The following is a 7,751-nucleotide window of genomic DNA, read 5'->3' on the forward strand; positions in this document are numbered from 1 at the left end:
ACCAATTACAGTCACGGCCACGAATACGTACTGAGCACTGAAAACACACCAGGCTCTAAATGCTCCGTGTATATTGTCTCATCTAATCCTCACAGTGTCCCAAGGAGGCAGGTGCAATTACCCACTGTCCCGATGAAGAAATCGAGGCTCAGAGAAGGTAAGGCTCTTGTCCAACATCACACAGCGGGTTAGTGATGAAGCCAGGGTTTCATATCAGCAACTCTGGCTCCAGAAAACACAGCTTTTATGTCTTCCCAAATTCACTTCTTCTCTGCCTCAGCATCCCTAGCTCCTCCAACTCTGTCTCGCAGTCTGGCTGACCATACTCCCCGCTGGCCCGGACAGCTCTGGCTCACACCCACGTCCCAGCCAATTACCAGTAGCTCCCCCTTTCAACCTGGACGACAAGTTAAATGGTCATCCTAGCATTAGTCAAAACCGTGACACCCATCATTGTGCTGATTGCCCCCACACTCATCCCCCGTCCCACTCCTTCCAGCACCTTCCACCTGGGAGATGGGGGCACTGCCCCAGCACACCACCCCAGCACCCCTGTTCCGACATTTAGGGGTCCAGGAGTGGAGGAGACCAGCAAGGCTCAGCTCAGGTGTTCCTTCTCGAGCCAGCTCCCAAGACCCCCGCACCCAAGATGTCCTCGTTCCTTCTTTCAAGTCTGACTTTTCCCATCAGACTCGCCAAATTCAAGAGCAAGGCCCTGGTTTTAATTTTCGAAACATCGTTGAATAAACTGATTTCTCTTCAGGGGTCGGTGACCCTGGAAGGTCTTTTAGCCAGACGCTGCGGAGGCAACAGATGGAATTCGCTCTGCCGGAAGGTGGCCGGCATCTTCTTCTGTGGCGTTCCGGGCTTGTCTGAGGATGTGCGAGGGCGGGGATTCTACAGAGACGAGGGGAGGCCAGGCATTCGGAGAGGAGCCGTGGGGAACACAGGAGGACACAGGCCTTCTCTCCTGTGCTGCCAACACTGGCCGTCAGCTCACCGGGAGACCCCTTTCTAGAGTAACAGCTGGAAGGGTCTTCAGTGTCCTCCCCACTCCTCTTTAGAGGTGCAGCAGAGAGAAGGGACCCAGGGGGTGGCCGGCAGAAACAACACAGGAGCCGGTTCTTCCAGCCAGCTGTCCCGTCTCCCACCCTGTCTTCCTGCTCCTTCTAGAAAGAGAAGGAGACTGAGGTTCCAGCTGGAGCCCTGGCACCCAAAGCTCGCAGGAAGGAGTTGGAGTCAATGCTTTTTAGAAGAACGTAGACTCCAAGGGCCACGCTGCCCCGCTGGGAGCCGGGAGAACCCGCTCCACCACGTGGCCACCACAGGGCTGATGGCCAAACCTCCGGCTCCCGATGGGGGGATATTAATTATAACCTGCTGCTCCAAAGGCAGTTCGCTTCCAAACATTCGTGTTCCTCAGCTGACCTCTCCCTTCTCATCCTCCATCCCTGCTCCTCACGCTCCACGAGACACCAACCTGCTAACAGTTTCCTGAACATTCCATGCCATTTCAGGACTCAGCACTGGAAGGCCGTCTCATCAGCCTGGGATGAACTTTCTTGCCTTTTCCTGAGCTGCTCTTCAAAGTCCGGCTGAGCTTCTGCCTTCTTCTGGAAGTTGTTCGTGCCCTGCCCCAACTCCAGTGAAGACAGCCCCCTGCGCTCTGTGGTTCTGCGGCATCTCGTGCCTCCGTCAGCTGTAGCTCCCACCTGGGTGTGTTGCACACCTGTCGCCTCCGGTGGGCTGTGAGCTGCTTGGGGATGGTACAGGTACCTTTTGCTTCCGTCCCGCCGCCTCTCACGCAGTGCCTGGAAGACAATAGTGGCTTGATAACTATCGAATGAATGCGTGCCATGGCGCTCAACAAATACTGATGTAGAAACTGAACTGGTTGCCTACTCTGTGCCAGGGACGGTGGGTGGGGGTCCTCAGCTCTGGCTGCACCCGGGCGGGGGCAGCTTTTAAAACTGATGCTGGGACCCCACCCCAAGTTAGAGCATCATTGGAGCATTCTAAAAGCTCTCAGGGTGAATTTAATTAGCCAAGGACGGGACCACTTCCTGGGAGGTGTAAAGATGAGTAAGACGTGGTTTCTCTTCCTCTGAGGCTTGACCAAGCTGATTTTTTTTCTCCAAGACAGGAAAAGCGTAGTTCTCACAGTGGGGTCCCGGGAGCAGCAGCAAAGCCCCACCTGAGGACTTGTTAGAAACGCAGACTCTGGAGCTCCATCTGAGAACTGCCACATCAGAAGCTGCGGGGAGGGAGGCAGGATGGCAGTGTGTCTGAACACACCCTCCGGGGGATCCCGAGCGTGTTTGAGAACCCCTGCTCCAGCGCTGGTCTCTCAAATTGTGACTCACTCACGGCTGCATCAGAAACAGGAGATGCGGTGAACGTGGAGATTCCTGAACCCCCTCTTAGTCCAAATGACTCAGCCGTGGAGCTGGCAGGAGGAGCTGACAGTCTATAAATAGCTCCAGGTGATTCTTAAGTTCAACGTAACAACAGTTCAGGTAAATGCCATCCGCCACCCCCACAAAGCGTGGACTTTGGTGAACTAGGGACCAGTCGGAGAGCTGGGTCTGGCAGCTGCTCGTGCGTGCATCTTCAGCTTTCCTCCTGTGCCTCTGATACTCAGGGCCTCCCGGAAGGTTGCGCAGGACCCTGCTTCACAGTCTTTTTGGTTTGGTCAATGCCCAGCTTCCACCGGCACTCAGGAGAGGGGTACCCTGGGGAGCACCCCCGCTGTCTCTTTGCTGATGTCTCCTCCACACCCTCCTGTCCGACATGGAGCTACAAGTTGATTCAGAGTCCTGAGTGATGACTGCATATTTGTCTGTTACCTGGGACCAGAGAGCTGTCAGATCTGCCACCAAACACACATTTAGAAACCAGAACACGCTTTGTCGTGAGCGGGGCGGGGTCAGCGGCAGAGCTGGGCTGTCGTTTTGTGCATGTTTCAGCAAATGTGGGGGCTTTGCAGCTGCTCACTCGGCAAGTGGAATTACATCCTGCGTTCCATTTTTATTCCATTGGTGAAACGGGGTCAGATCTAAGGGGAAACGGGAATGGTCCTGCCGAGGACAGCGGAGGCCCTTGCCCTCTTTCCTGTTGATGCGCTCAGGATGGAGACCGAGCCAAGTTGTCCCTCTGGATGCGCTAGAGGAAAGTCCTCATGGGGCTCCAACCAGCTGCCTGGAAAGCAAGGCTCCCCTCTACACGGTGCCCGTGGTGGCTTGTTAATCAGAGAATCTTAGGCTCCAGCCTTCGCGGGTGGCCAAGAACGTGCCTGTGGGGAAGAGCAGCTATTTCCAGATTTTGGAAAGGAAACATTTCACCATCAAACACCTGGTGAGGCCCATTGGGTACAGGGTATGCTGAATTTCATCCACTTCTTACCTCCTCAGGACCATAAAAGATGACCAAATTTGTATAAATAACCACATTGCAGACTGGAACGGCCTGTGAGAGAGTGGCTAGGGCAGTGGTTTTCAAACTGGGTTCCAAGGAACCCTAAGGTAGCTCAAGGAGCCAGTAGGGAGAAGGAACTGGGGGTGTCTACTGAAAAATGACTGGGTGACCTCCAGCAAGCGAATTCCCTCCTCTAAGCCTCACTTTCCTCATCTGTTAAATGGAGGTAATAGTGTCTACTTTGACTACTTCCTAGAGTCACTGTGAGGATGAAATGGAACACTGCCTAAGCAAGTAGTGACAGCTTGATGCTCTTGTACCTACTTTAACCCTGAGGGATGATTTCGCAGAGAGGACAAAGGGCATTTCAAGAGAAAGCACAGCCAAAGCAAAGGCCAGGTGGCAGGCGTGTGCATGCCATGCTCTGCTCTGGGAAAGACGCATCGACCTGAGTGGACGGAGTGTGCTCCATGGCTTCCATGTGCTGGCATCTCCCAGGGCTCCCCTTGGCTAAGCCTCCTTTCTAGAACAATCAGACTTCTCTCCTTTGCTTCAGGGGCATTTGCTTCCTAGGCCTACATGATCAGGGTCAGGCAATGAGCTTCTCTTGAGCATCTTCCTGAATGTATGGTGGGAATGTTCTGTAGAAAAGAAAGGATCTGACTGCCAGAAACACTTGGGAGCTCTTGTAACTGCAGATTAACTTGCTTTGTTGTTCCCAGTAATGGTCATGGTGATAATAAAATCTTCAGTAGCATCATCATCACCACCACCACCATCATCAACACCACAACCACCACCTCCACCATCTTTGTCCTCTTCATCACCATAACCACCAACACCATCATCATCACCATCACCACCAACATCATCATCATCACCACCATCATCATCATCACCATCACCACCAACACCATCATCACCACCACCACCATCACCATCATCACCACCATCACCACCAACACCATCATCACCATCACCACCAACATCATCATCACCACCACCATCATCATCATCACCATCATCACCAACATCATCATCACCATCATCACCATCATCATTGTTGTCATCATCATCATCACCATCATCACCACCACCATCATCACCATAACCACCAACACCATCATCACCACCACCACCAACATCATCATCACCATCATCACCACCATCATCATCACCATCATCACCACCACCATCATCGTCACTGTCATCATCATCACCATTGTCATCATGACCATCCCCATCATCATCATCACCTTTATCATCATCTGATCATCTAACCCTCCCAACACTCCTGTGTTAGGAACTATTATCACTCTCATTTTGCAGACAGGGAGGAGACTCACAGAGAGAGTGAGTAACTTGTCCCAGGTCCACATCTTGGGTGCGCTGGGGTTTGGACCCAGACCCCACAGCCCACACTCTTAGCCATGGACGTTTCTATGCCAGTTTAGTACTGTGGGGTAGCTTGCAGGCTACTTTAGCATGACATACTCTCCATCACTCCCCACCAAGACAATACTGATGGAGGGGATGGCGGTGGTGGTACTAGATCCCCAGGTGGTGAGGGACGCTGGAAACGATAGTCTAGGCATCGTGCCCCTTTGCATAAAATTTCGGTTCTCGTAGGAAGGAAGAATGGGAGAGAGTTGGATATTGGGACTCCTTTTGACGCTCAGAAAATGACTCTGGTTTGCATAGTCTAATATCATTATGCCCCAGCATTCCCACTAAGGGCCTTCATGGGCTAGGTCATGGTCCCACATTCCATCTGGGGACCATGTTGTTAAGGGATGCATCTGGAGGGAAGAGGCAGGGGTAAGGAAAGGGGGGCTGGGTCTTTTCTGAAGGCAAGAAAAATCTCCCAGTCCTAAGCTTCACTCTACAACCAGCGCCCAAATTCTCTGTAGTGATCTATTGGGACACCTCTCCCAGCTTGTGTAAGATTAGGGGTGTGGGAAGGATGGTTTTCATTCACTAGAGTTCCTGGGAGGACCCATTCTCCCTCTAAATTCCCCTTCCCAACAAGGGGAATCAGGGCATTGGGGATGACATCTAATGAGAAGGAAATTCTCCAGCATATCCTGTTCATTGAGAGAAGACAGCCCTTGTCTTCAGAGAACACTCAACAAGCCAAGTTCACACTTTTGGAATCTATCAAACACACCAAGGAAATCCAATTGAAATCTCAACAGTCTTGGGCCCCTTGGAAAGTCTTTCCAAGCAGATTGTAAAGTAGATCTAGTCTGGTTGTTCATCAGCCAGAGATGTGTCCGCACCCAAGTGTGGAAGCCTCAGATCCTTACGTCCCTGTCATGTTGCCTCAAAGTCACACACAGCTCTGTACCTCTCTTTCCAGGTTGCCAAGGAGTCAGGTCCCAAGGCGGGCCAAAGCTGGACCTGGGAAAGGCTACGAGGTCTGACCAGTGAGATTGGAGCTCCAACCTTGTCATCGCCTGAGCAAAGGCAGATAGGAAAATGCCAGGAAAGCAAGTCAGACCCCAGGCACACACCCCACATTGTGTTCTCTGGTAAGCTGCCCCATCTCCTTGTGATAGCCACAGCCTCCAGATACGATGGGAACGCATTCTGTGGTCACCGGGCACCCTGGTTTCCATAGCTGCACCTTCACTAGCAGGAGGACTCCATACAAAGGGGGTCCCCACAGTCACAAAGACAAGTGAAAGGAAACCCATGCATTTCTTATTGGAAGCACAAGTTGGGACTTCCTCTTCTTGCTCTTCTCTCCATGTGCAAGGTGTTGCCCACAGGAATGCTCCAGCGGACACATGCCCTGAGAAAAGCCCACCTTCTATCGAGGCCCTCGGAAATCTGGGATTCCTCCTCATTCATTCATTGATTCAGTAAATAACGGAACCTCTTCCATGCACCAGGCTCTGCTCAGCGCAATGAGGCGCGGCACGGAATGAGACAGAGTAAGTCCCTGCCCTCGTGAAACTTAGGTTCCACCCGCAGAGTGGCGTGTATCTCGATGCCGGGGAGGGGCCGTGCTCTGAACAGAGTGTTTTCCTCAGCTGGGCGCTGTGAGCAAGGCAGACACGTGGGCCCTCACAGGCCTGTCCGTACATATGACATCACCGTCATGACAGCCAAGGACAAGGGAACCCGCCAGCGGTGTTCCCAGATGGCTTTAGTGAGCTGGGTGCAGAGTGCTAACCATCAAAATGGTTCAACTTCCCCGTGTGCCTGATGTAGAAATGCTGTGTGCTCTAATCAGCTCCGTGCTTTCACTATGGGACCAGTGAAGCCGAGGAATCGGGATTGAAATGGCGAGATCTGGTATTATGTTTATTATAATGTCTCCAGGGATGGCAGATCAATTTCAACTCACTGACTTCCAGCAATTGACTGAATCCCAGACAGCCTGTGTCAAGAAGAAATGTGATGCTAACTGCAGATTTTGTGCAAGAGAGTTAGTGAGGCCTGCCTGGGGCCCAGGAGAAAGGAAGGGTGCACACATGCAGTGTGCCCTGGCCCCAGCTCTAGACAGTCGGTCCCAACTCTGAGGCTGAACCCTCCACAGATCTCAAAATACTAGCAGAATTGTGCAAACAATTCTATCCCTAAAACTAATTAAAATCTGTTTATTAAACAAGGTGCACATGCACCCTGCAGGGAGAGGAAGAGGTAGGATGGTGTCAGGTGCTAAAAATATCCTACACACCCTCCTAATGCTCCACAATTTTCCAAAGGGTGGATCCATTGAGCTGATTAGAGACAGGAAGGGGGGTGGGGGTGGCCAGTGTGTATGTTCCATTTCTAGAATTCTAGATGCCGGTTTCCTTGTTTGGGGGGGAAAAAGTGTTTAAAATAGATAAATCATAAGGAAAAAGGAAAGTTGTTGAATTTATGTTGCCAAGGTTACAACTCTCATAGTAGTGCTTTGGTGTGGAGATGCTCCTTGTGCCTTGTGGAGCCTGTTTGAAGTTTTTGCCATCACCATCATCATCATCACCATCACTGTAATCATCACCATCATCACACGACCACCATAACCGTCATCATCACCATCACCATCAACACTATCGTCATCATCATCACCACCATTATCATCGTCACCATCATCATCATCCTGGGTGCCATGATTAATGTCCACAAGCAGTCCAGAGTAATTGTGTGACTCGAAAGTTGCCTGAGACAGATCAGCAGGGGTGGAGGCTGAGGGGAGCCTCATAAATGGGCACCTTTCTCTTTGGCTCCTCTTTACACAGTTGTAGCTAACCAGGAGCCCGGAATGCTACGCACCAGCTGTAGCGTCACCTCTGTCCCTGCGTCCTACCCGGAGCCTGACCTCGAAAGTCAACTGCAGCTGTTTT

General features: G+C 51.7%; 1 long non-coding RNA gene across 2 annotated transcripts in view; it reads left to right on the forward strand.

The window, feature by feature from the left end:
* LOC124249384 (uncharacterized) overlaps nt 1-7,435 on the forward strand; it is a 24,251-nt gene extending 16,816 nt beyond the window's left edge. Inside the window, exons 3-4 of one of the 2 annotated variants that reach the window (XR_006891380.1) lie at nt 5,774-5,945; nt 6,173-7,435. This is a non-coding gene — a long non-coding RNA (uncharacterized LOC124249384). Of the gene's footprint in view, nt 1-5,773 lie in introns of both variants that reach the window. The other variant, XR_006891379.1, reaches the window with a different exon arrangement.
* The last annotated feature ends 316 nt before the right edge of the window (nt 7,436-7,751 follow it).

The sequence above is a fragment of the Equus quagga genome, chromosome 13 (assembly GCF_021613505.1).
Source record: "Equus quagga isolate Etosha38 chromosome 13, UCLA_HA_Equagga_1.0, whole genome shotgun sequence".
Classification (NCBI taxonomy): domain Eukaryota; kingdom Metazoa; phylum Chordata; class Mammalia; order Perissodactyla; family Equidae; genus Equus; species Equus quagga.